Source organism: Camelus ferus, chromosome 7 (genome assembly GCF_009834535.1).
Source record: "Camelus ferus isolate YT-003-E chromosome 7, BCGSAC_Cfer_1.0, whole genome shotgun sequence".
Taxonomy (NCBI): Eukaryota; Metazoa; Chordata; class Mammalia; order Artiodactyla; family Camelidae; genus Camelus; species Camelus ferus.
Window position 1 is genome coordinate 10,760 of NC_045702.1, and position 27,611 is coordinate 38,370.

The 27,611-nt window shown below is 33.4% G+C and overlaps 1 long non-coding RNA gene across 1 annotated transcript; it reads left to right on the top strand.

Moving 5' to 3' along the window:
• The first annotated feature begins 5,711 nt into the window (after positions 1-5,711).
• Positions 5,712-26,369, top strand: LOC116665089. The gene is made up of 3 exons (XR_004321667.1): positions 5,712-5,788; positions 19,897-19,906; positions 26,359-26,369. It is a non-coding gene; the product is annotated as an uncharacterized LOC116665089 (long non-coding RNA).
• The last annotated feature ends 1,242 nt before the right edge of the window (positions 26,370-27,611 follow it).

Genomic DNA, 27,611 nt, shown 5'->3' on the forward strand with positions numbered 1-27,611 from the left:
ATCATTTTTCTCAAGATACTTTTTAATTTCTTCTTTAACTGCATAAGCCCCCTACTTGTTTTAGTATCATGTTGTTTAATCTACAATGTGTAATTTTTTTTCTGTCTGGTATTTCTGTGATTGATTTCTAGATTCATGGTATTATATTCAGAAATGATGCATGAAATAATTTTTATCCTCTTAAATTTTTGAGGCTTCTTCTGTGCCTGAGTACATAATCTTTCCTAGAAAATGTTCCATGTGCACTGGAAAAGAATGTATATTCTGTTTTGGGGAGATGTACTGTTTCGAATATATCAACCAAGTCCTAATATTTTATTTTACCTTTTAGTATCTTTGTTCCCTTATTAATATTCTGTCTGAGAGACAACTCCAATGATGGTAATGTGGTGTATCATAGTCTCCTACTATGATTGTGTTCCCATCAATTTCTCCCTGTTTATTATTAGTGTTTGATTTATCTACTTAGGTGATCCTAATATTGAGTGCATATATCTTAAAGTGTATAATACCCTAATTTTGTATTGATCACTTAATCATTATAGCATGTCCTTGTTTTTCTTTCTCTATGGCCTTTGTTTTAAAGTCTATTTTGTGTGAAATCAGTACTGCTAGTCCTGCTTTCTTGTCATGTCCATTTGCATGGAATATACTTTTCCATCCTCTTACTTTCAATTGATGTGTGTTCCTCTCCGTAAAGTGGGTCTATTGTATGCTTCATAATGTCTGGTCTTGTTATATTATCCCTTCTGACAATATATATCTTTTGATTGAAGCACTTATTCTATTTTCATTTGTGATAAGTATTGATAGATGGGTGTTTATTTCCATTTTGAACTTCATTTTCCAGTTGATTTGATATTTCCTATTTGTTCATTTCTTTTTCTTTTTATGTCTTGATAATTTTCTTTTATTATCTTGGTTTCTTTTTGATTTTGTGAGTTCATTGTAAGCTTTTGACTTATGGTTACTTTTTTGTATTTATATGGAACCATTACTATATCTGTTTATTTTAACTGATAGTAATACAAACTCTAACCCATTCTACAGAGAACAGAAAGAAGTAGAAAATACCCTGTATTGTCCTTTTTCCCTCTCTGACCCTTAAAACTTTTGATGTCCTATTTTACAACGTCACGTTTATTCTGTTGTAAGTCATTGTAGCTACTGCCTCTCTAATTATGCCTTTCTCCTTTATATAGCATCCTGCTTCTTTTGTATTTAGACTAGATCTTTCATTATTTTCTTTCTGTTGTTATGTTCTTTTACTATTTGCTTATGTGGAAGGTATTTATCTCTCCTTTTCCAAGGGATAACCTTGCTTGATAAATTATCTTTAATTAGAGCTTCCTTTCATTCAGGACTTTGAATATGTCTTGCCACTGCCTTCTGACTGCTCTATTTGTGTAGGAAATGTGTTTAAAATTTTATGTACATAATAATATATATATGTAAATAATACCTAGAAATGAATTTAACAAATAAGTTGAAAACTTATACGTTAAAAATAGAAAACTTTGATGAAGGAAATTAAAACTGATCCAAAGAAGTGAAAAAGATCTCTTATGTTAATGATGTGAAACAATGTTTAAAACACCCATACTAACCAAAGCAATGTAAATATACTGTGATTCATATCAAAATAACCATGAGAATTTTGAATTAAATAGAAGAAATAATTTCAAAATTAAAATGTAACCACAATGATCATGAGTTGCCAATATAATTTTAAAAATTTATTGTCTAATAGTGTAAGGTTCTCTGATCTTAAACAGTACAACAAAACTTTAGTAATTAAAACAGCCTGATACTGGCTCAAAAAAAGATGCAAATGAATAGAAGATAATTGAGTAAGCAGATATAACCCCTAACACCTAATATCAATTATCCCATGAAAAAGGAAGCAAGAATATAAAATGAAGAAAAGGCTTTCTCCTCAATAAACAGTGCTGGGAAGATTGATAATGTACAAGATAGATTAGGATATTTCCTCACATTGCATACAATCCATGAGCACAGAATATCTTTCTATTTATTTTGTTTACATATATTCTTGCACCTGTAACTAATAGATTTATATTTAGCTCTTTTATTTCGCTTATTAAATTTATTCCTATTTTATTCTTTTTGATATAATTGTACACACAAATGTCTTCCTAATTTCTCTTTCTGATAATATGCTGTTAGTATTTAAAAGTGCAACTGATTTTTGTATATTGATTTTGTATTCTGCAAGTTTAATACGTTTGTTCATTATTTCTAACAGTCACTTGAGGAGACTATGGAGTTTTCTATCTATGCGAAATTATGTCATCTGTAAAAGTTTCACTACTTTTTTACAAGTTGAATGCCATTTATGTTATTTTCTTGACTAGTTGTTCTGTCTAGGACTTCTAGTAGTGTAGTTTAGGACTTGTGAGGATGAGCTACTTTTTATTATTACTGGTCCAGAGGAAAACTTTCCTGTATGTTAACATTGAGCTTGATGTTAGTCATTGTTTTTTTCATATATGGATTTTATTATGTTCAGTTACATTCTACCTACAGCGAATTTGTTACGAATTTTTTCATAAAAGAGTTAAGATAAGTTCTTTCAATAATTTTCCTACATCTATTGAGATTATTATTTTTGTATTCTTTGTTTTGTAAGTGATGGTATCACATTTATTGATTTGCATATGCTAAATAATATTTATTAATCAGGACTTAATCCCACTTATCTATAGCTTATAATACTTATAATATGCCATGATTTCTGGTTGCTAATATTTATTTAGAATGGGAATATACATATACTGAAAGAATAAATTACATTGTAGCTTCAGTATACATTTATTTATTTAAAATTTTATGCTCTCATTTTGAATTTGACTTATGTTTAATGGAATTTATCTCTAAATTAACAATATAAATTTTTTGTAGAACTGAATTTTCTACAGTTTACTGGTAGAGAACATAGCTATTATTTACAATTAGAACAGAAACTTCTCGCCTTAAAATGCCATATTATACTAACAATGACAACTGTTTCAGGACTGAGAAACAAATTGCTTCCTAAAATATACGTAGCTGTTCTTTTCCACCTCAACCCACATATACTGTTATTTCTTTGTTTGTTTGTTTGTTTCCCCTTAATGGAGGCATTTGGATATGGAACCTAGGATCTTGTGCATATATGTATTTATCAACATAATTGTGGAACACATAAGAGGACCCACAAGTGTGTGGATTATAAAGATGACTTGATAATTTATTCCTTCTGGGGACTGAAAACTTCTGAGTGAAAGAATGGCAAAAATAAACCTTTGTAACTATACAATAAGATTTTCTCTTTTGTAACCTTAAATTAGAATATTAAATTACATTTGTTTTATTAATAATGCTGAATTACAATTTAGTAAAAAATTCCCTCCTTTGGGATTTCTTAAATTTGATTAATTACTTTAATCTAATTTTATTTCATAAATATTTACCATTTATGTATAAGCATACCAAATAAACTTATATTTATTCTGCTCATTTTATGTATATAGCTCTAATTAATATAAAGCTCACAGATAAATAACAACTTCCATATACAAATCAAATTATGTTTCATTTTATTTACAAATGATTATGAAATAGATTATACCTTTTTTGCTACAGGTTTCACATCAAATTTCAAATTAAATTCCAAAATTTTAAAATTAGTTTATTTATTTAGTGCATTATTTATACTCTATTAACCAATCAAGTATAAATTTGTGAACAAAGGAAGGAGATTGGTTTTATTCATAGACACCAAATTTAATTTATTTAAAAAGATGTGTAGGAATAATATTTGCAAATCACACTGTAAAAATAAACATTCTATAAGTTTCATTTTAACTGGATGAATGAGAAGTAAACACTGGCTTAATGTTACACTTGGGTTGCTAGGAGACCAGTCATTTTGTGATGTCACAGCTACTCACGTTGTAAACCACTGTAATGGCCTAGCAGTTTATGTGTGCAGGACTGCCAAAGCAGCATATGAAGCTGCAGTGCTCAAAATCATGCAGATTAGAAAAGGAGCTGTAGAAAAAGTTATTTGAGATGGCACATATTTCTTCAGAAATTTGAGATATGTCTCCTAAAGATGGACCAACTGGTTTAGGAAAGTCCCGTCGGTATCTATTTTGTGATCAAACATTCTCTGGGGACTTGGACTTGAGGCCTATGATTGAAGAAATTGCTTTTCAGACTTTCTGTGAATAATCCTTGATAAAAAGACCAGGTTACACACATTGTGTCTCTGAATCGAATGAATATAATGATTTTCGTTCTCTGACATATCCTAAGAAAACTCTGGAAAATGGTTGGGAGTGACCAATTTCAATCCATCTGGTGGGATGGTAATGGAACTTCCATAGTGATTGATGAAGATGTCTTTAAGAAGGAAGTTTTGGAAATAAAGGGCCCTTTCAGAAAATTTGAAACTGGAAGTATCAAATGTTTAGTTAGACAGCTTGACCTTTATAGGTATAGTAAAGTGTGGCAGAATTTTCCAAGATCTGCTTGTCTAGCTGACTTTCTGGCAGAAGAAAAAGTAGTCTCTGTTTTAAGAGAGGTATTCAGAAATTTTAGTCATCACTTCGTAACGTATATATAAAATATTTTTTGTACATCAATCTATGGTAATATAAATGTAAAGCTAGATTTTGAAATTTGTATAAAACTACTAAGGTTTAATTCATTATTTCTTCTAAAAAATGAGGACAGTGCGTTAAGTATTCAGGATTATGTGAAACTTTTTAGCAACTATGAATCTTATCAGAAATCTAAATAAAGGTATTAAATCTGTTTTTAAAAAGGGCCTTCACCGTTACTGCAAATGCTAACGTTTTCGATTTGATGACTAGACTATTTAAATGTGTATTTTCCAAATAACGAGTTTCAAAAACAAGTCAGTAATGTTCATATTTTCTTGATATTATCTTAGTATAGTAAGCGTGAAATCTGAGGTTTTATACATTATGCTTATTTTAGTCTTGTATTTTGGTTTAAAATAATACTAAAATATTTCTCCTTTGATTGTAGCTGCAGTTCCATCATAATCCAAATGTTAAATGAGGCTGTCCCCAACATTTAGTGGGAATAAAAAGAAGAGCTGGGATTAAAATTGTTTCTCTGGTATCTTCATTGGCTCAAGATTTCAACAAGAAGCACTTTAAAGGAGGGGGTAATGTGGATAACCATAATTCTGGTTTTGTGGCTGACACTAGAGGAGAAAGTGCATTTTTACCTTCTGCAAATTTAAACATGCCTCTAAAAAGAAAGCCCTCTACTAGCCACAAAATTGGTGTTACAAGTACCACGATGAGAGGTGATTTTCCTCCTGCATCATCAATGTCAGTAAGACCACCAGAAAAAATTGCAGTGTATCAACGTGCTATTTTAAATCAGTTGACCATTTTCCACGTGCACTCACAAAGAAGCTACACTGAAGCAAATGGCCTTGATATGAATTTCATTACAACTACAACCTCTGCTTCTCAGTACAGCAAATTATATCCCATACAGAAAAATTATCTTGGACTGATGGTGGAGCCTTCTACTTTTCCAAATAGATATCACAACATATCAGCCAATGAAGGTCCTTTTTCTAAACTTCAAGCAGAGAGCAACCCACCGTTTCCAGTGCAAGTGATAGCTGATATATCAGCTACATCTGTTCCATGGCCAACTCATCAGCCAACTGCAGTTTATGAATGTCGTCCTAATTAAAAATGACCTGCCAGAGGACTACCAGATTATGCAGGATAACAAAGTTTATAATTGCTGTTGGCAAATGTCGACAAATATATGCAATTTTTTTATTTGAACAACAAACATACATCTGTACCAGTATTTTCCTTATATATTTTTTAAAATGCAGTTAAGAATAAAATGGGAGACTAAGTAACCATTTACAAAACAAGAGATATTTGATTGATATGATCATTTGATGGAACAATATGGGAGTAAATTTGAATAATTTCTTGTAAGGAAGGAGAGCAAATGGTAGAATTTGAGAAAAGTCTAAAACATGAAGAGAGGGAAAAGTACTAATTGGCTTCTGGTTCATCAGGGAAAGTACTAAAAGTGTTGTTAGGATAGGATGGAACAGGAGATAAATGCAGGAACAGGCCCAGGGATCATGGTCTCCATTATGTCATCCCTGGAATCATAAAGATCACATGATGTAGTCTCAAATGGCACATTCAGCATGTGGTAGAATTTAAGAAGTAATTTTATCTATGGTCTTCTTTGTGCTGTTCTCAAAGCATTCCAATAGGTGCTTTCATTTCCTCCTCTCAAGAGTCTACACTTTATTTTCTGGTGAAATCTTTATGTTGCTCTTATGTTGCACCCAAAGACAAGCTTACATTCTCAGGGTGGCAATTAATGCCATTCCAAATTTAAGCCCACAAGCTCAACATAGTTTAGTCATTTATTTATAGATCTGGCATCTGAATACTTTGGCATATCTTTATGTTTCACTCTACCTGGAGATACATCCAGGTAAATGCTTGTCAACCATGTTAAATATAAACTCACAACTTTTGCTCCAGCTTATCCTTGGGATTTGGATGTGCTCATTTTACCTACCAAGACTTTCCCAGTCTCAGCACAGAAGCCACCTCCTCCAGATGTTTTCTGTCTATCCCCCTTTCATTTTCTAACTTGGGTACCAGCACAGTAAGCACAGCACATGCCACAGGATGCATTTTAGTATTTAGTGAATGAAAAATACATGTTGACTTTAAGCAAAATCTACTTTCTGAAACAACAAAACTCTCATGGTTTTCAAACTATTATGTTATGGTCTTTACTCTTTACCACAATCTAGCTCTTTTCATAGCCCAAGGACTAGTCACTCAAGACAGTAAATGGAGGTAGGTACAGGAGACAAAGTATTATTTTATTCTAAATTCATGCCTCCAGAGGCCTAAAGCATTCCATTCTCATTTTCTGGATATTTTCCTGTCTCTTCCTCACCCACCGAACACAAAATAACTGATTCTCATCCCCATACCAATAACTCTGTTGTCTTCTAAATAATTTACTTCTTAGAATCAGAGCTTTTTTCAGAAGGGGCAGTGCCATCACAAAAATTTAAAGTAGGTTTATACACCCCACATTACTTGTGCCCCTTCTAAACTTCTCACAGGATGTATCTAAAAGTTACTAACCCCTTACTTGTGGTGGTCATATTCAGTAACCTAATTGCAATCTAAAATGTGTGGACTAGAAGTTGTTGAGGGTGGTAGAAATAAAAACTTGTCCAAATGCAGGAATACCAAGTTTCAGCAGATATTAGGATATATAAAATATTAATGGAAGGCTTTGACTATTTCCCATTAATTGAAACTAAAAGGTGAAGCATTTTTAGAATGTGAAATGCGCTGAAATGCTGGAAAAATTGTAGGCAAGGTCAGGGAGCCAAAGGCTACTGCTCACAATCATGCAGCCTGTGTCAGCTAATAAGACTGGAATGGCAATACGGACTCTTGAAAATTTGTCACCAGTTGTGAAGAAAGCCTTTGATAATCTGGAGAATGGGCAAATGGACAAAGGTTATCTCTAGCCACATCCCACCAATATGACCTATACCAAGAGAAGAAAAGTGCCCACTTGCAACAGGATAACAGTGTCTGGAAAGCAGTGGTTGTTCCTATAACTGAAACATGAAGCTTTTAAGTTTGCCAGCTCAACCCTTATTGTGGCTATGTTGTTGTTCACATTAGCAGTCTGGGGTTCAGATGGGCTTGTTTAGCAGCTAGTTTCCAGCTCTCTTATGAGACAGCGTGTCTTACAGTGATCATCTTAACAACGTTCTATACTGATAAGTCAAATGCTACAGTTTACTTTCAAAATTAGAAATCCTAAAGAAGATTATTGTTTGTCCATTTGTATTTTTTACCTGGGAAGATCTAGACTATTTGCAATAGGAAAAAAGTTGGCTGGTGCATTGAAAACTATACTGTGAAAACTGCCCACTGAATTCTTCCCAGTAAATACTACAAATCTGTCTACCACTATGTGTGTGTGTGAAGATGGATTGTTAAGCAGTAACTATGTTTGTCTTAGTTGAGTCATCAGTGAATTATTCTTCTGCATCTGGCAGGATCTCTGTGAATTAAGAGTTTCATTGAGCCACCAGATTTTCTTCAGATCAGGGAGAGGTTGATTATATTTCTACCAGTATACTAATTGTTAACTCTTCACTGAATCCCGAGTTGATGCTAGGGCCAAGCGAATGAATCCTTGAATTGGACTGATGCATATATATTCTCCATTTCCAAGAGCCCTGCACAGGACTGTGTCTCTTTTTAACTTAAGCTTATGTCTAAGATTTTTTTTTCTTTTAATTCTCATTGTTGACACAACTTATTTTGGCTTTGAACACCCCTTGACTAATTTATAGAGACTGAAACGCTGAATTATTCCCATTCACCTAAAAATTGCAATACCCTTTCTTTCCTTGCACTACCTGGAGTAGAGTGAACATAGTCATCATTTTCAAAGCAGTCCTCAGTCCTAATCATGCAGGACATTTACACTTCTTTGCCCAGCACTTGAGGAAGAATATTTATTGTGCATCTCAGGGATTATCCTCACATCCCCTAATGCAATGATGGGAAAGAAACACATTTTATCCAAATTCAAGTATTTGTCAGTATTGCATTCCCATTGCCAAACAGTTAAGAAGTGCAAGAGTTCTGAGATTTTACCATGCTGAGATTTTTAGCAACCAAGCAAGTTCCTTTCTTGTAGATGCTGTCGGGTAGATGAGACCCTCTGTCAGAGACAGTGAACTTTATCACTCACAGCAAAAGAAGCCAGGGATAATTTTGTATCCATTCTCTAATCTCAGATGAATACACAGAGTGAAATTTTGATGCCTACAGAAGCAGTGGGCTGTTATGATGAAGAAATTTTAAGTCATGGGAAAACACTTATTTTATTAGTATCTGTATGTATTATTTATTAGAATTACTTATTTTTTAGTATCTTTACCTAGGATAAATACATCATGATTCAAGGTTACTTTCTGCAAAAAAAAATCATGAGAAATATCATGGAAAAAATGATCATTGCCTCTCCAATTTCCTTTCCACTTTTATTGAGATATAAATGGCATAAAACTTTGTGTAAGTTTAGGTGCACAGGAAAGTGATTTGATTTTCATTTATCATGAAATAAATATCATAGCAACTTAGGGAGAATTAATTATCTCATTTAGATACCTTATTAAAGGTATACAGATTGGTTTTTTGTTGTGATGGGAAAACAGGGTCTACTCCCATAATAACATTCATATATAACATAAAGCAGTACTAATTTTTTTTATCATGTTACTATGTGGCCTCCCTAGAACACGTTTATTTTATGGCTGGAGGCTTGGACCTTTTGAGTGCATTAAGCTAATACCACTTTCCCAAACCCTGCCTCTGTTAACTACAAATCTGATTTTTTTTCTATAATAATGTTTGTTTGTTTTTGAAGTGTTCTTTATAACACTATGTTACTTTCTCTTACACAATGTACTCTTTGCTATATTTAATACATTTCAAACTGATCACCAGAATAAATCTAGTTATGAAATGTTGCTATTTATATATATTTCATAGTTATTGTCTATTCCCCATACAGTACATTTCTTGTCCCTGACTCATTTAATATGCAACTGGAAAATTTTCTCTCTTAAATTTCCTCAACTATTTCTTTTTCCTCACCCCATTTCCCTCCTTCTTGTGAACAACCTGTTTCTTTCTATATGTATAAATACTTATCTGTTTTGTTATGTTTATTTGTTTTAAATTCCAAATGTGAGTAAAATCATTAACAATTGTCTTTCTCTGTCTGACTTTTTTCACTTAGCATATTACACTCTTGTTCTACCCATTTGTTGCAAATGACAAGAACTTATTCTTTTTATAGCTGAGTAATAATCCATTGAAATTTTATGTGTGTGTGTGCTTATGTTTTTGTATCTATCTATCTGTATATATATCTATAAATATAGATATAACTGTAGTTAATAGATGGTTAGATATATATACTATAAATGCAAATCTTTATCTATCATCTACTGATGAGCAATTAATTTGTTTCTATTTCCTAGCTATTGTAAATAAAGTTGCAGTGAATATAGGTTTGAATTTATCTTTTCTGATTAGTGTTTTTATCTCTTGGAATAAGTATCCAGATATGAAATTGTTGGATCACGTTTCATTTTTAATTTTTAGATAAAACTCCATACTGTTTTCCACGGTGGCAGCACAAATTTACATTCACTCCAGCAGTGCATCAGTGTTGTTTTTCTTACATTCTCACCAACACTTAAAATTGTTATCTTTTTGAAAATAGTCATTTTGACAGCACTGACATAAAATCTCATTGTGTTTTGGACTTGCATTTTTCTGATGGTTAGTGATGTTGCACGTTTTCATGTGCCTGTTGGTTATAGTTCCCCCACTGTATATTCATCTGTTTGTAATGGGCTAAATGACCATATTGTGTGATTTCATTTTTAGGCACTCTGTTGTGTTCCATTATTCTGTTTGTTCTGTGCCAGTGCCATATTTTATTTTTTTATTTCCATAGGTTTGTATTGACTTAAATTTCCAATAATGTATTGAATAAAATTGGTGAGAGAGCATTCTTGACTTCTTGCTGCTCTTACAGTAGATACTTTCAGCTTTTTATCAGTGAGTGTCATGTTAGCTAGGTTCTTGTCACATATGACCTTAACTGTGTTAAGTTATGTTTCCTCATGCCCACTTTGAGGGGAAATATAATCATAAATAGATACTGAATTGTGAAACATTTTATGATACTATTGAGATGACCATATAATTTTTATTCTTCAGTTTGTTTTAGTGTTTTATCATATTGATTAATTTGTAGGTATTTAATCAGTTTGACATCCCTGGAATAAAATGGACTTAATCATATTGTATAATCCTTTTAATGTATAGTTTAGCTTGCTAACATTTTAGTGATGATTTTTGCATCTATGCTTATCAGTAATATTTAACCTGTAGTTCATTGAAGTATTTGTTCCAGTTTTAGTATTAGTGTGATATGGAAATTTGGCCTATGAAGCCTTCCTTCATCTGCAAATTTTTGGAATACTCTGAGAAGTATAGGTGTTAGCTCTTGTCTAAATGTTTGGCAGAAGTCACCTGTGAAGCTGCACAGGCCTGGAATTTTGTTTCTTGGGTGATTTTGTTTAATTTCTTATTCAATTTCATTATTGATAATTGGTTCATATTTTCTATTTCTCATTCCATCCTGGAGATTATGTCTTTCTAAGGATTTGTCAATTTCTTCTAGGGTTTCCAATTTATTGGCATATAGTTTGTTGTATCCTCTTAAGATACTTTGTATTTCTGTGATATAAGCTGTAAATTCTCATTCATTTCTGAGCTTATCAATCTGTATTCTCTTTTTAGCTCATGAGTCTGTTTACAGTTTATGAATTTTATTTATCTTTCAAAAACCATTATTTAGATTGATTAAATGTGTCTATTTTTAATCTTTATTTATTTATGTTCTGAACTTTCAGGTGTCTTTTCATCTACTAACTAGTTTTTTTATTATTTTATTACATCTTTTTGTTGTAAGATGATGTTATAAGAGAGAGATGTTTCTTATTTGTACAAGTGGGATTATTTTGCTATAAACATCCCTATTAATACTGCTTTTGCTATACCCCGTGAACTTGATTTTGTGGTCACTTTTCTTTATATATATTTTCTTTGATTTATACAGCAATCCATTGGTTGTTTAATATTGTACGTTTTATCCTCCACATTTTAATATTTTTCTCATTTTTTTTCTTTTAGTAAATTTGTAGTCTCACAGAATCCATGTTTCTTCACAAAACAAGGAGACAGATAATAAAATTTATACAAAAACATGTAAGACCCAAATTTTCTGAAATATTCTTTGTAAAATGAACAAAGCTGTTGGCATTATCTTCCCCGACTTTAGAACATACTTCAAAGCTACAGTAATCAAAACATCAAACTATGGCACTAAAAGAGACACATAGATCAATGGAACAAAATAGAGAATACTAAAATAAGCCCATACACATATGGTCAATTAGTCTACAATGAAGCAGGCAAAGAATACAATCGAAAAAGGCAGTCTCTTCAACAAGTAGTTCTGGGAAAACTGGACAGTACATATAAAAGGAAGATGTAAGAGCACTTCCTTCCATATTATACAAACTAAGATACAAATGGATTAATTTCTTTAATGTAAAACCTGCAACTACATAAGTTCTGACCAAGAACATGAGCAAAATGACTTTGAGGTAAATCTTAGCAATAATTATTTTTCATGAGTCTCATATTTAAAAAATATAATAAGTTAAGAGTAACAGTTTATAGTTTAGTGAGGAAGAAATAGATGTTCTATGTGATACAGGGATTCTACATCATGTATATATGTGAAGTGCAAAACCTTTTGCAGAGGAAAGGAAAACTTCAACAAGACATATGTCAACACACATAATAGAAGGAAGAATTTCAGACAATGAGACCAACAACGTGTTAATCTCCATAATATATATATAGCATATTAGACTCAAGGTTTTAAAATCAAAGACCCCAACTTAAAAATAGTTGAAGGATCTTTATGGAAACTTCTCAAAAACAGACATGTGGATAATTTTCATGCATATAAAAACATACATAACCTTTCTCTTAATTAGGAAAACATAAATCAAAACCAGAATGAAATATAATCTCACAGCAACCAAAATGGCTTTTAACAAAATGTCTACTAAAGACAAATATTAATAACAATGTCGAGAAAAGAGAACCCAGTTACACTGTGTGTGGAAATATAAACTGATGCATCCACTATTATAAAAGTGTGGACAGTGCTCAGAAAACTAGAAATAGAAGCAGTATATGTTGCAGCAATTTCGGTTTTTGCTATAAATCTGAAAAAAATGAAAACAATACCTTTGAAGGATATATTACCCCAATGTTCTTAACATCATCATTTATAATAGCCCAGGATAGAAGTGCAACTCAACTGCCCATCAACAGATGATTGGCTGAAGAATATGTGAGATATTTATAATATTATACATACTTAGTTATAACAAAAAATAAAAGTCTGTCATTTGGAACAATGTGACTGGAACCAGAAGATGTTGAACATAGGAATATAAGTAATACAGGGAAAAAAAAAATCTACATGATCACTTACATGAGGAAACTAAAGATATAAGAGAAATAATCACAAAAAAAAGCAACAGACTCATGTATATATGTTTAGTGTACCAAAGAGTGGTTTCTTTTGGGGACAGGGAAGGATTGAGAAGACAAAAATATGAAAGCTCCTAGTTATAAATTAGAAAAGCCACAGGGCTATATTTAATGCAGAGAGAAATAGTTTAATACTTTAAATGATTTTAAAGGGATTATAGGCATACATTATAGGAAAATGTGCATGTATGTGGGAAAAACATTGAAGAAAGAACCCAGGAAACACTGAAAATATTTTGTAGTTCTATGATATTAAGGGACGTGATTTGTTCACTTTCTTTACTGTTCTTATAATGTCCTTAGTAGAATTTAAGCTTTTAAATGAAAAAGTATATACTTTTTAAAAAGTCACATTAGTTTAAACTATTTTTGTCTCTCTCCTTATATCTACAGTCAGTAAAACGTTCACATCTCAACAAAAATAACTACAACACAAAACAATACTCAAGATTGCATGTGTATAGCTGAAGTGTGGTGGACTAAACACATAAAGGAGGCTGAATTGAGGAAAGAGCAGAGTTGGTGACTGCAACGAAGGTACACTGACTAGGATATCTGTGCCCACAGGTTCAGAGAAACCAGTAGAAACAGGGCCCCAGTGGTTCACACTGCTTTGGCCTCCAACTGCACCAGTACTCATGGTCACAGGTAAGTAGGAGGGAGCCACAATGGAGACAGAAATTCCATCTTTCAGACACTCAGACACACATGACACTGTCCCTTCTCCCTATTCACAGTGGTGGAGACAAGTTACCTTGAAACACTGGACATGGCTAAGGCACTTGCCTGATTCCAACTACCCACCTGCCTTTACAACTTTCCTCAATGTGTACAGTGAGTCTCAAGGGATATCAGACCAAAGGAAGGGTTCCCCAACCCAGTGACAACTGTGGCATTAACTACCAGAAAGTCTAAGAAGTGACAATGAAAGCACATCTTTTATCCAGACAGTAGTGATTGGAAAGTGCTATTTTGAAATATTATCAGAGGTAGCTCAGGTAAGTAAAACCAAAAATTGTGCAATATTGTAAACTACCAGGAAAGAAAAGCATGGACTCCAACAACCAATCGGTTATTTAGTGTCATCAGACCAATAATTTAAAAGATCATGACCAATCACAGTAACATTATAGGGCACGCACACACACAGATACACAGACACACACACACATACACAGACACAAACACACACACACACATAGACACACACACAATGACAACACTGAAGCAAACAAAGATAAAGTAATGGAATATTGCCATATGACTAATAGAGAATGCAAAATAGGTGTCATACCGAAACTCAATTCTTAAAACAAAACTCATAAAACAGTTTAGTGAACTCAGGAATAAATTAAATGATGATAAGGAATACATTATTATAGAGACTGAAACTATAAAATATCCAAATATTAATGGAGGACCAGAAGAACTTAATAAATGAGATGAATAATGCAATAGAAATTATTGGAAGTAGACTGTCTTTGTGGAAGAGAGATTAGCAAACTCACCAATACAAAACTAGAAATGATAGGAAAGGGCAGAGATACAAGATATTAAACTGTGAAGAGATTCTACAATAGTCATCAGACTACTTCAGGAATTGTACATTAGAGTGAAATCCTGGAGAGAGAAGAAAGCTAGAAGGCAGGTGATCATTTATTTAAAGAAATAATAGTCGATAACTTCCCTAACCTCAGTAGGGAACTGATACACAAGTCCGTGAACCTACAAAACACCATTAACTTTAAGGCAAAGAGACCTCCTTCAAGATACGTTTTATGCAAATTGGCAAGTCAATGACAGAATAAAATTTTAAAGGCAGCCAAATAAATAATGATAATCCTCGAAGAACCCCCATTAGGCTATCTGCAAATTTATCAGCAGAAAACATAGGCCAAGGGTAAATAAAATTACATTTTCAATCTACTGACATATGAATTCTCTCATCCAAGAATACTCTAACTTGCACAGTTATCACTTAGATACAAAGTGAAAATAAAGACTTTACCAGACAAACAAAACCTGAGTGAGATGAAAATCAAAACCAAGACATCTTACAAGTTTTGTAGAAAAGAGCTCTTCTAAAAAAATACAATGGCAAAAATATGCAAAACTTTCATCAAAATGCTAAATAGAGACCACAAGAAAGCTGCAACAGTTTATTTGGGTATCTTTTAAAATGCTACTATTCTATATGGATTAAAGAGAGAAAAATAGGAAATCAGGGGCAATAAATACAGATATATCAATCTGGTAACATCCTCACTACGGTAAAAGAAACATTTTAAAACAGTAATCAGAAAAGGTAACGGGTAAAAATTAAACAACTTTTAAGGAAGATGCTATCAGAGGATAAAGGACTAAATTATACATGAGATATTTTATTTTAAATGAAGTACAGTAGATGTACAATATTGTGTAGTTTCAGATGTACAGCATGGTGATACCAAACACTTTGTAGATTATATTTCATTATAAATTATTACAAGTGATTACAATAATTTTAACATAAAATTAATATAATTAATTGTGTATAATTCCCTGATCTCTATAAATAATCATTGTTGCTTTTCTCCTTTATGTGTACTACTTTGTATCTGTCAATATCCTACCATTAAATTGTCTTTCCCTTCCCCTTTGGTAAACATAAATTTTTTCCTTATCTTTGAGTCTGCTTCAGTTTTGTCTATCTAATCTCTCAAACTGTCAATCTATCTTTCTATCTCTCTATTTCTCCTTGTATTTGTCTATTTATCTATCTATCTCTCTATGTATCTACCTATCTATCTTTCTGTCATCTATCAATTGATAGCTATTGATAGATATACATAGATATTTGTTATTCTTTATATTACACTTATATATTTTATTATATACTTTTGTTTTTGTCTAAGTTACTTCACTAAGCATAACATTTAATAGGCCCATTCGTGATATTGAAATAGCAATGTTTTATACTTTTTCATGGCTGAGTAATATTCCATTCCATATTTAGTGAATCATCATATCTTCTTAAGTCCATAGTATATTGTGGACCCTTCGATTGCTACCCACTCTTGCATATTATAAACAGTGCTTTTGTGAATATTGGTTCTTCTCAATTTAGGGATTTTCCCCAGATTATTCCTTGGAGAGGTAATACTGTGTTATATGGTAGTTCCCTTTTAAGTTTTTAAAATAATCTGAATACTGTTTCCCATAGAAGTTGTACCAATTAACATTCCTACCAGGAGTATACAAGAGCTTTGATTCATCCACATCCTCTCCAACACTTGCTATTCGTAGAACTTTTGATAATCACCATTTGACAAGTGTGAAGTGATACCTCACTGTGGTTTGGATTTGCAATTACCGAATAATTAGTATGTTGAGAATTTTTTTCATTTACCTGTTACTTATCTGAAAGTTTTCTTGGGAAAAATATTAATTCAGGTAGTCTGCTCTATTTTTGATTGGGTTTATGTTCTTCACATTGAGTTAAGTAACTTAAATCCATGTTAAATCTATGAACCTACATCAATTAACCCCTGGCCACTTGCATTGTTTGCAAAAATGTTATCCAGTTTCACAGGCAATGCTTTCATTTCATTGATAGTGTCCAAAGCTGTGTAGAAGTTTTGAAGTTTGTTTAGTTCCCACTTACTTATTTTTGTTTTTATTTCTTTTGCCTTAGGAGGCTAATATAAGAAAATATTCCCATGATATATAACCAAAAGTGTATCACGTATATTCCCTTCAAGCAGTTTTATAGGATCAGGTCTTCCATTTATGTCCTTAATACACATGGAGTTTATTTTTGTATATGATGTTAGGGAATGCTCTAATTTCACTGTTTTACATGTAGATGTCCAGCTTTCCCAACACCATCCATTGAAGAGACTGTCTTTTCTCCACTGTGTACTCTTGCCTCTTTTATCATAGATTCATTTATCATTGGTTTGTGGAATTATTCTCTATTTACTTGTATTGATTATACCTGTGTGCCAATGTCATGCTGTTTTTATTACAGTAGTGTTGTAGTATAGTAAGTTACTTGGGGGGTTATACCTCCAGATTTTTTGTTTTATCCCAAGATTATTTTGGCAATTTTTAATGGTTTCATGTAAAACTTAGAATTATATTTTTCTAGTTATGTGGAAAATACTACAGCATTGTAACAGGAATTGCACTAAATCTGTAGGTTTCTTTGTGTAGTACGGCCATGTTAACAATATTAACTCTTTCAATCCAAGAACACAAGACATCTTTACATTTCTGTGAATCATTTTTAAATTCTTTGTCAATGTTTTATAATTTTCAGTGTGTAGACTTTTCACATATGTGGTTACATTTATTCCAAGATATTTCGGGATCAGATTTTAAATAGTATTGCTTTTCAAAATCCATTTTATGATATCTCATGATTAATGTGTAGAAATGCAAGAGATTTCTTTACTTTTATCTTGTACCCTGCTCCCTTGCTGAAATATTTATTGTTCATAATAGTCTGTGTGTAACCCTTAGGACTCTATATGTAGATTGTTATGTCATCAGTACTGGTGACAATTTTGCCTCTTTCTTTCCATTTTGCCTTTCTTTTACTTCTTTTTCTTTTCCTTTCTTCTATTACTATTAAACATATGTGGTGAGAGTAGGAATCCTTGTCATGTTCCTGAATTTACCCAGAAGGATTTCAGCTATTCCCACTGAGTATTATAAATTGTTATAAATGGCCTTTAGTATGTTGAGAGATGTTCCCATTGTACTAACTTTCATGAGAGTTCTCATCATAAATGGATGTTGAATATTGTCACATGCTTTTTCTGTGTGTATTGACATGGTCCTGTGAATTTTGTCCATCCTTTATTAGATATGTATCATACTGATTGATTTGTGTTTTTTGAACCATCCTTGTGACTTTGGAAGGTATCCAACAGATCATCATATATAATCGTTTCTATGTATTTTTGGACTAATTTGTTGATGTTTTATTGAGGAGTTTTGAATGTATATTGATCAAGAATATTCGCTTTTCATTTTCATTTTTTTTTGTAGTGTATTTGACTGGAGCTGTTATCAGGTTAATGGTGGTCTCATAGAGTATTTTTGGGAATTTTCCTTCCTCCTTCATTTTTTGAAATAGTTGGGGGTAAAGAGGTTTTAATGAAGGCATCCAGACATTTTGTTCAAGGCGTCATTTTAAAATTATAGCTTTTATTTAACTTATACTGATTGCTGTTTTCAAGTTTTCAGTTATCTCTTTATTCAGTTTTGGCAGGCTGTATGTTTCTAGAAATTTGTCCATTTCTTTTAGGTCATCCAGTTGGTTGTCATGTAACTGCTCATATTGGTTTCATAATCTTTTTTTGTATTTGTGTAATATCAGAAGTTATTTCATCTCCTTTGATTCTTATTTTGTTTGGGTCCACTCTGTATATCTTCATAAGCCTTGCTAGATGCTTATCAAATTTTTTAATATTTTTCAGAAAAAAGTGCTCTTGATTTTATGATTTTTAATTAATATTTTAATTTTATTTATTTTGAACCTAATAATTAAAGATTTCTCATTCTAATGCCTTTGGGTTTTGTTTGTTATTATTAGTAGTTATTATGCGTGGTAAGTTTGGTCCTTTGTGTGAGGTTTTTCTTATTTCTTATAGAAGGCCTTATTTGTTCTAAAATTCCCTCATAGATTTGTCTTTGCTACATCCCATACATTTTATGAAGCTGTGTTTTCATTGTAGTTTGTCCCCAGGTATGATTTTATTACCTCTTTGATTTCATCATTGACCATTTTTTATTTTTTAAAAGATGTGGTGTAATCTCATATTTGTGATTTTCCTGTTCTTTCTAGAATTGATGCATAGTTTCATACTTATGTGTATGGAATAATGCTTGCTGTCATCTATATTTGCTTAAAGTTTCTGAGGTTCTTTTGATGACCTAATATGTGTTTAATTCCTTAGATAACATCCTGTGCACACTTGAAAGTTTATATGTTCTGATTTTCTGATGCAGTGTCTAATAGCTCAGTTAGGTTGAAATGATCTAATATGCTATTAAGACCTCTGTTTCCTTACAGATATTCTTTCTGGATGATCTGTCCATCAGTATAGTGAGGTGTTAAACACATTTACTATTATTGTTTTATAATGAATTAATTCCCTAATGTCTACTAATATATCTTTTAATATTTAGGTTCTATGGTGTTGGGTCCATATATATGTTAATGAGTGTAATACCCTATTTTTACATTGATTTCTTTTTCTTTATATAATCTCATATGAAACTTTCATTGTGGCCCTTGTTTTCAAACATATTTTCTATGATTTGAGCATTGCAATCTGCACTTTCTTGTAATTTCCATGAAATATCTTCCCCATCTAGTTCCAGTCTGTGTATTTCTTCCTCAAAAAGCGAATCATTTTTGGGGGGAGGCCAAAATGGTGTAGTAGAATGATGTACATAGCTCACCCTTTCACACAAATGCAACAAGACTTACATCCACAGACTCACTCAGCTAACCAGAAAACCTGTAGAATTCTGAAAGTTCATAGTCCTCTTCAAAAGATAAAGATGCAAAAAATCTGGTTGGAGAAAAGGAATAAAGGATGAAGAAAAGGGAAAACAGAGTGGGACTGGTCCCATGGGGAGGGAGTAGCAAAGAAGGACTGGCACTCAGTCACTGAGTCTCCCCACACCATCTGAGAGGCCAGTAGGATGGAGGGGGAGACTCTAAGGCTTGGATCTGTACAGTGTATCAGTTGACTGACAGAACAAAGTTAAACAGGCACAGAGCGTCCCTGTGACATCCAGCTGAAGATGCAGCACAACAGATGGGGGCAGGGCCATGCTGCCTGAGCTGGGTAGAAGATGGGGATGGCTGCACTGAGGCAGACCAGGGGAAATGAATGGGTCTGTGTGCCACGGCTGTGCATTCACAGAGCAGAAGAAACTGGGCCCTCCATAAAACAACAGGGGAGGTGTGCCCTAGAGGGAAGGGTGCATACCCCCATCTCTGAAAATACACAAAATTTTCTAGGTGAAGAAAGGTAGGGCTCATGCACAGCCACCATACGCTCTGGCACTTTGCACCCTGGAATCAGTGGGGACAAATGCTGCATCAACACATAAGGACTTAGCAGCCTCAAGAGTCAGACTGAGACTTGTCTACAGCCCGAGGCAGAAAGGATGCTTCTGTCCTGGTTCCTCAGGGAACTTGCTCCACCAAGACAAACAAGGAGCTGTGTTTTGTCCCAGGCCAGGGACAGGGTTGTTCGTCAGTCTTCCCTGAGCCCACCTCCATGTTGTAAACCCATGGTGGAGCATAGAGTGGCACAGTGCATTGGAGTGACTGGAAACCTGAAGGGGAGAGTGGCCTCCAAATTTTGGGCAGGAATGCAATCCCTGACCATGGCGCTGGGAGAGGGCATGATGCCCACTCCTCCCTAGTCAGTCTGCAACACCTGACTGCAACATCAGGCAGGGCAGTGACAAGCCAGCCCACAGTAAAGGAAAGCTGCACCTGACCCAGTGTTGGGAGTAGGTGCGATCAGCTTGCCAACAGGCCCTGGGAGCAGCACAGATGAGGGCTACAATGGAGGGCCTCTGGAAACAGCAAGCTGTGATTCCAAAACAGGATGAAGGCAGAAAGACTTCCCATTAAAACACACAGTCTCCAGGACGACACCAAAACCCCCCGTTTTTAAATCTGCTTTACCTCTTCCATTTTCTGTTACCCTCTTAATATTTACTCCTCAAACAATTATATATAACCACATATTCATCCCTTTGAAATTTTATAAAAATATTTTTATTCTTTTTATTTTTTAAAATTCTTCTTCCACTTGCTTTTCTATTATTCATTATACAATGTTTTCATAACTTTATTTCTCCCTTCTTTAAAGTTCTTTATCTCTCTGTCTCTTTTTTCTCTTTCCTAAGTTGTATTACTACATAGGCATTTGGTAGATAAACTCTTTTAGGACCACAGTAGATAACTAATACTCTATAAAACACAGGGCCAGAGAGGTAGGAGCAAGATGAAGAAGCAGAGAAACAATTCCCAATTAAAACAACAAGAGAATTCCCTGAAAGAATGATCAGTGAAATAGACATCAATAGCCTCCTAGATCAAGATTTCAAAAAAGGACTGATCAATGTACTGAAGGAAATAAAAAAGATAGTGTTTAGAGATATAGAATATGTCATAAATGAAATGGCAGCTATAAAGAATTGCAGAGTAAAAAAGGTAAACTCATTGACTGAGATGAAGAATGATCTACAGGCAGTGCAAAGTGGAATAGATAACGCAGAGTAATGAATTAGTGACTTAGGAGAGAGGACAATAGAAAGCACCGAATCAGAAGAGGTCCAAGATAAACAACCAGAAACACATGATAAAACCATAAGGGACTTATGGGAAAATATAAAGCATGCAAATCTTTGCATGATGGAGGTCACAGAAGGGGAAGAATGATCAAAGGGAACTTCAAAGTTGTTTGAATAAGTCATGACTGAGAATTACCCAAACTTAAAGAAGGAATGAGATATCCAAATACAGGAGTCTCAGAGGGCCCCAAACAGGAAGACCACATATACAGCCACACCAAGACATATAAATAAGATGGCCAGAGTGAAGGATAAATAAGTGATCCAAAATGAATCAAGAGAAAAGCAATGAGTGAGTTACAAGGGTAGCCCCATAACGATCTCATCTGACTTCTCTACACAGACACTACAGGCTAGAAGGGAGTGGCAAGATATATTAAATCACCTGAATAAAAAAATTGATATAGTCTAGGATACATTATGCAGCAAGGCTATCCTTTATGATAGAAGGAGACATAAAGAATTTCACAGAGAAGAAAAATGTACCAGAGTTTAGCAGCACTAAACCCATGCTTAAAGAAATATTGAAAGGTCTACTCTAAATAGCAAAGCAGCAGAATGATAGAGAAATGAGAAACTAACAGCTGGAAAGGTGATCATTCATGAATTACAAATAAAACAAACACGAAATTATAAAACAAGACATACAAATCATTGAGAGTGGGAGAGGGAGGCAGGAAAAAAAGAGAATTGTTTTCCTTGTCTTTCCTTTTAAAATATTTTGTTCTTGGTACGATGAGTTTGAGATCAATTTACTGTCAGTTTAATAAAAGCAGTAATAGTAATGAGCTAATAGATTTATAAAAAAGGGTAACAACAAGACAAAACTTACCAGGGAGTCACAAAAACTAAATAAAATTCATGATAATACAAAGCAAAATTACCAAACCATAAAAGGAAGATGAAAACAACAAAGAGGAAATACCAAATCAATGGCAAAAATAAGGTCAAAATGGCAATAAACACAAACCTATCATCAATTACTTTAAAAGTGAATGGATTAAATGCTCCTGTTGAAAGACATAGAGTGGCAGCCTGGATAAAAAAGCAAGAAACTTAAATAAGCTGCATACAAGAGACCCACTTGAGGGAGAAGGACACATAGTTGAGAGTGAAAGGATGGAAAAGTGTATTCCATACAAATGAAAAGGCCAGAAAAGCAGGTGTTGCAGTACTGATTTCAGACAAAATAGTCTTTAAAGCAAAGGTCATAAAGAAAGATAAAGAAGGACATTTTATAATGATTAAAGCAGTGATACAACATGAAGATTGTACACTCATTAACACATATGCACCATATAGAGGAGCACCTAAATACATAAAGTAATTACTAACAGATATAAAGGGTGATAGTGATGGGAATAGAATCATAGTTGGAGATTTCAACACTGCATTAACATCACAGGAAATATCACCCTGACAGGAAATAAATAAGGCAACAGACAAAATTAAATAATACAATACGAATATTAGACATGGTGTATATTTTCAGAGCATTGCACCACTCCAAAATAGGATTTAGATTCTTTTCATGGGCACATGGAGCATTTTCCAGGATTGATCATGTACTTGGGCACAAAAGAAACCTCAGCAATTTTAAGGAAGACAGAAATTACCTCGAGCATCTTTACTGACCACAAAGCCATGAAGCTACAACTCAACAACTGAGAAACAAAGGAGAACAGAAGGAAAACATGAAGATTAAACAATATGTTATTAAAAAAATGGGTCAATGAAGAAATCAAAGCTAATAAAAAAAATACCATGAGACAAAAGAAAATGAAAGCAAAAGCACACAAAATTTATGGGACACAGCAAAAGCTGTGTTAAGAGGGGAGTTTAAGTGATACAAGCCTTCCTCAAAATAGAAGAACAATCACAAATAAACAATTGAACCGACCAGAGGAATGAACTAGAAGACGAAGAAAAAAAATCCCAATAGGCAGCAGCAGGAAGGAAATCATAAAGATTGTGGAGGAAATAAATAAAATAGAGGTTCCAAAGACCATAGGAAAATAATCAACCGTATAAAAGCTGGTTTTATGAAACAGTAAGAAAAATCGACAAACCTCTGACCAAACTCAAAAAGAAGAAAATAGAGAGAGCCCAAATTAGCAAAATAAGAAAGGAGAATGAAGAAATTACAACAAATAAAATAGAAATACAGAATATCATATTAGAATACTTTGAAAAACTCCATGGAAACAAACTGGACAACCTAGAGATGATGGACAAGTTTCTGGAAACATACAGTCCACCAAGAATGAATCAAGAAGAAACTGACACTTTGAACAAACAGATCACTAGAAATGAAATCAAAATAGCAATATAAAACCTCCCTACAAATAACAGAACATGGCCGGACGGCATCACTGTGGAATTCTGCCAAGGATACAAAGAAGAAATCATACCAGTCCTTCTAAAATGCTTCCAGAAGATTGAAAAGGAAGGAATATTCCCAAAGTCATTCTATGAAGCCACATTCACACTGATACCACAGTCAAAGACCCTACCAAACAAGAGAATTATAGGCCAATATCACTGATGAGATTTGATGCCCAAATCCTCACCAAAATAGTAGCAAATAGAATCCAACAACACATATAAAAGATTATACATCATAACCAAATAGAGTTCATCCCAGGGACACATGGGTAGTTCAAGATATGCAAATCAATCAATGTAATACATCACATCAACAAGAGAAAGGGCCAAAACCACATGATCATCTAAATAGTTGCAGGAAAATCATTTGATAATATTCAGCACCCATGTGTGAGAAAAACATTCACCAAAGTGGGTATAGAGGGAAAATATCTCAACATCATAAAAGCTATATATAACAAACCTACAGCTAGCATAGCACTCAACGGTGAGAAAGTCAAAATCTTCCCACTAAAATCTGGGACAAGACAAGGTTGCACACTATCACTACTCCTACTCAACAAGACTTGGAAGTCCTAGCCACAGCAATCAAACAAGAGAGAGAATGAAAAGTGATCTAAATTGGAGAAGAAGAGGTAAAAGTCGCTCTATACTCAGATGACATGTCACTGTATATAGAAAAACCTACAAGATCCACACAAAAACTACTACAGCTGATGAAAAATTCAGCATGTTAGCAGGTTACAAGATTTAGGTTCAAAAATAAGTGGCTTTTTTACGCTACCGATTCAGATAATACTATAGAGCTACAGTCAACATAACAGCACTGTATTGGGACAAAAACAAACATATAGTTCAATGGAACACTATACAGAGCCCAGAAATGAACACACAAATTTTTGGACAATATACTTGAACAAAGGAGGCAACAATACACAATGGAATAGAGACAGTCTCTTCAGCAAATGCTGTTGTGAAAGCTGGACAGCAGCATGTAAATCAATGAAGCTAGAACAATCCCTTACAACGGACACAAAAATAAACTCAGAATAGATCAAACACTTAGCATAAGACAAGATACAATAAACCTCCAAGAGGAAAATAAAGGCAAAACATTATCTGACATCCATCAGGAAACTTTTCTCGTAGACGTAATGAAAGCAGTAAGAAACATATGTGACCTAAAGAAACTTGCAAGCCTCTACACAGTAAGCAAACCACAAGTAAAACAGAAAGACAACCTAAGGAATGGGAAAGAAATTTTGCAAAAGAAACTGCCAAAGGCTTGATCTCCAGAATATAATAGCAGCTCATCCAACTGAATAAGAAAAAACAAACAACCCAATCCAACAATGGGCAGAAGACCTAAACAAGCAATTCTCCAAGGAAGACATACAGATGAGCAACAGGCACATCAAAAAATGCTCAATATCACTGATTATCAGAGAAATGCAAATGACAAGTACAATGACGTATCACCTCACAACAGTCAGAATGACCATCATTCAAAAATCCACAAATGACAAATGTTGGAGAGGCTTTGGAGAATAGGGAACCCTCCTACACTGCTGGTTGGAATGAAGTTTGGTGCAGCCACTGTGGAAAACAGGATGGAGATCCCTCAAAAGCCTAGGAATTGACTTATCATATGACCCATGAATCCCACTCCTGGTCACAAATCCAGAAGGAACCGTACTTCAGGATGACACCTGCACACCAATGTTCATAGCCAGCACTGTTTACAATAGCCAAGACATGGAAAAAGCCTAAATATTCATCGACAGATGACTGGATAAAAAGGAGGCAGTATATTTATACAATGGAATACTACTCAGCCATATAAACCAACAACATAGCATCAGTTTCAGCGGCAAGGATGCTCCTGGAGAATGTCATTCTGAGTGAAGTAAGCCAGAAAGAGAAAGAAAAATTCCAAATGATATCGCTCATGTGTGAAATCTAAGAATAAAATGAAATGAAACCAAACAAGCATAAATACAAAACAGAAATATACTCGCAGACATAGAATAAAATGTTTTGTGTGACAAGGGTGCGGGGGTTGGGAAGAGATAGACTGGGATGCCATAATTGTAGAATAGATAAGCAAGATTTTATGGTAAAGCACAGGGAAATATACAAAAGTTCTTATGGCAGCTGACTGAGAAAAAGATGTGAAAACAAATATATATATGTTTATTGTAACTGAAAAATTTTGCTCTGCACTGGAATTTGAGGCAACTTTTTAAAATGATTGCAAATCATTAAAAAAATGTTAAAAAAATATAAAACATGATCCTAAATATTACAGGCATAAATATAAATTATAGAGATATACAGTATGCAAAACAGTAGTTAACCCAAAGTTTTTTTGTGTTATTTTCTTTTTAAGATAAGCAAAATCAAAAAACCTCTTACCAGGTGCATCATGAAGAAAAGAGACATGTTCCAAAGCAACAAAGTAAGAAATAAAATAAGAGAAACCACAATTGTTACCTCAGATATATAAAAAATGCATCATTTTGTAAACAGTTTCATGCCAATAACCTGGACAGCTTAGAAGAAATAGACACATGTGTAGAAAGAGACAGAGATAAGGAGAAACAAATAATTTGAACAAACTGATTAGTAGAAGAAAGATAGATTCTGCATTTAAAAAATATCATTAAATACAAGTGCAGATTTAAACAGCTCACCTGGAGAACTGTTCAAAAATACAAAGCAGAAGTTATACTCTTCAAACTATTTAAAAATAGTGAAGATGAGGTAAACTCCCAAATTAATTCTATGAAGCATTCATCACCCTGATAGCAAAGAAACAAACAAAGTACGGCAAAAGAGAACTTCAAGCCAATATCTTTGATTGATATACATGCAAAAATTCTACGGTATTATGAACCAGCTAAATCCAGCAATACATAAAATGAATCATGCACCATGATCAAATTGGATTTATTTCAGGGTCACATGGGAGGTTCAACATACACATATCAATCATTTTGATACAACACATTAACAAAAGAAAAAGGAAAAACAAATTGGTCATCCCAATAAACCCATAAAAAGCATTTCACAAAATTCAACATTTACTCTTTTAAACAACAACAACAACAACATCAACAACAACAACAAGAACAACAACAGCAACAATAAAAACCTCTTACCAAAGAAGTATACAGGAAATATATCTCAACATAACTAAAGTCATTTATTACAGACCCACAGACAACATAATATGCAAAGGTGAAAAACTGAAAGCCAAATTAAGGAATAAGACAAGAATGCCCACTCTCACCATTTCTATTAAACACAGTATGGGAAGTCCTAGCAACAGCAATTGGAAAAGAAAAAAGTTATTCAAGTTGGATTGAAAGAAGTAAAACTGTTATTATTTCAGATGATATGATAATCTATATAGAGAACCCTAAAATTTCTCCATAAAACGACTAAAAGTAATAAATACACTTAGCAAATTAGAATGATTCATGATTAATCTACAAAAACTGTCACATTTCTTTACAGTAACAATGAAATATTCCATAATTTAAAAAATCTATATGAAAT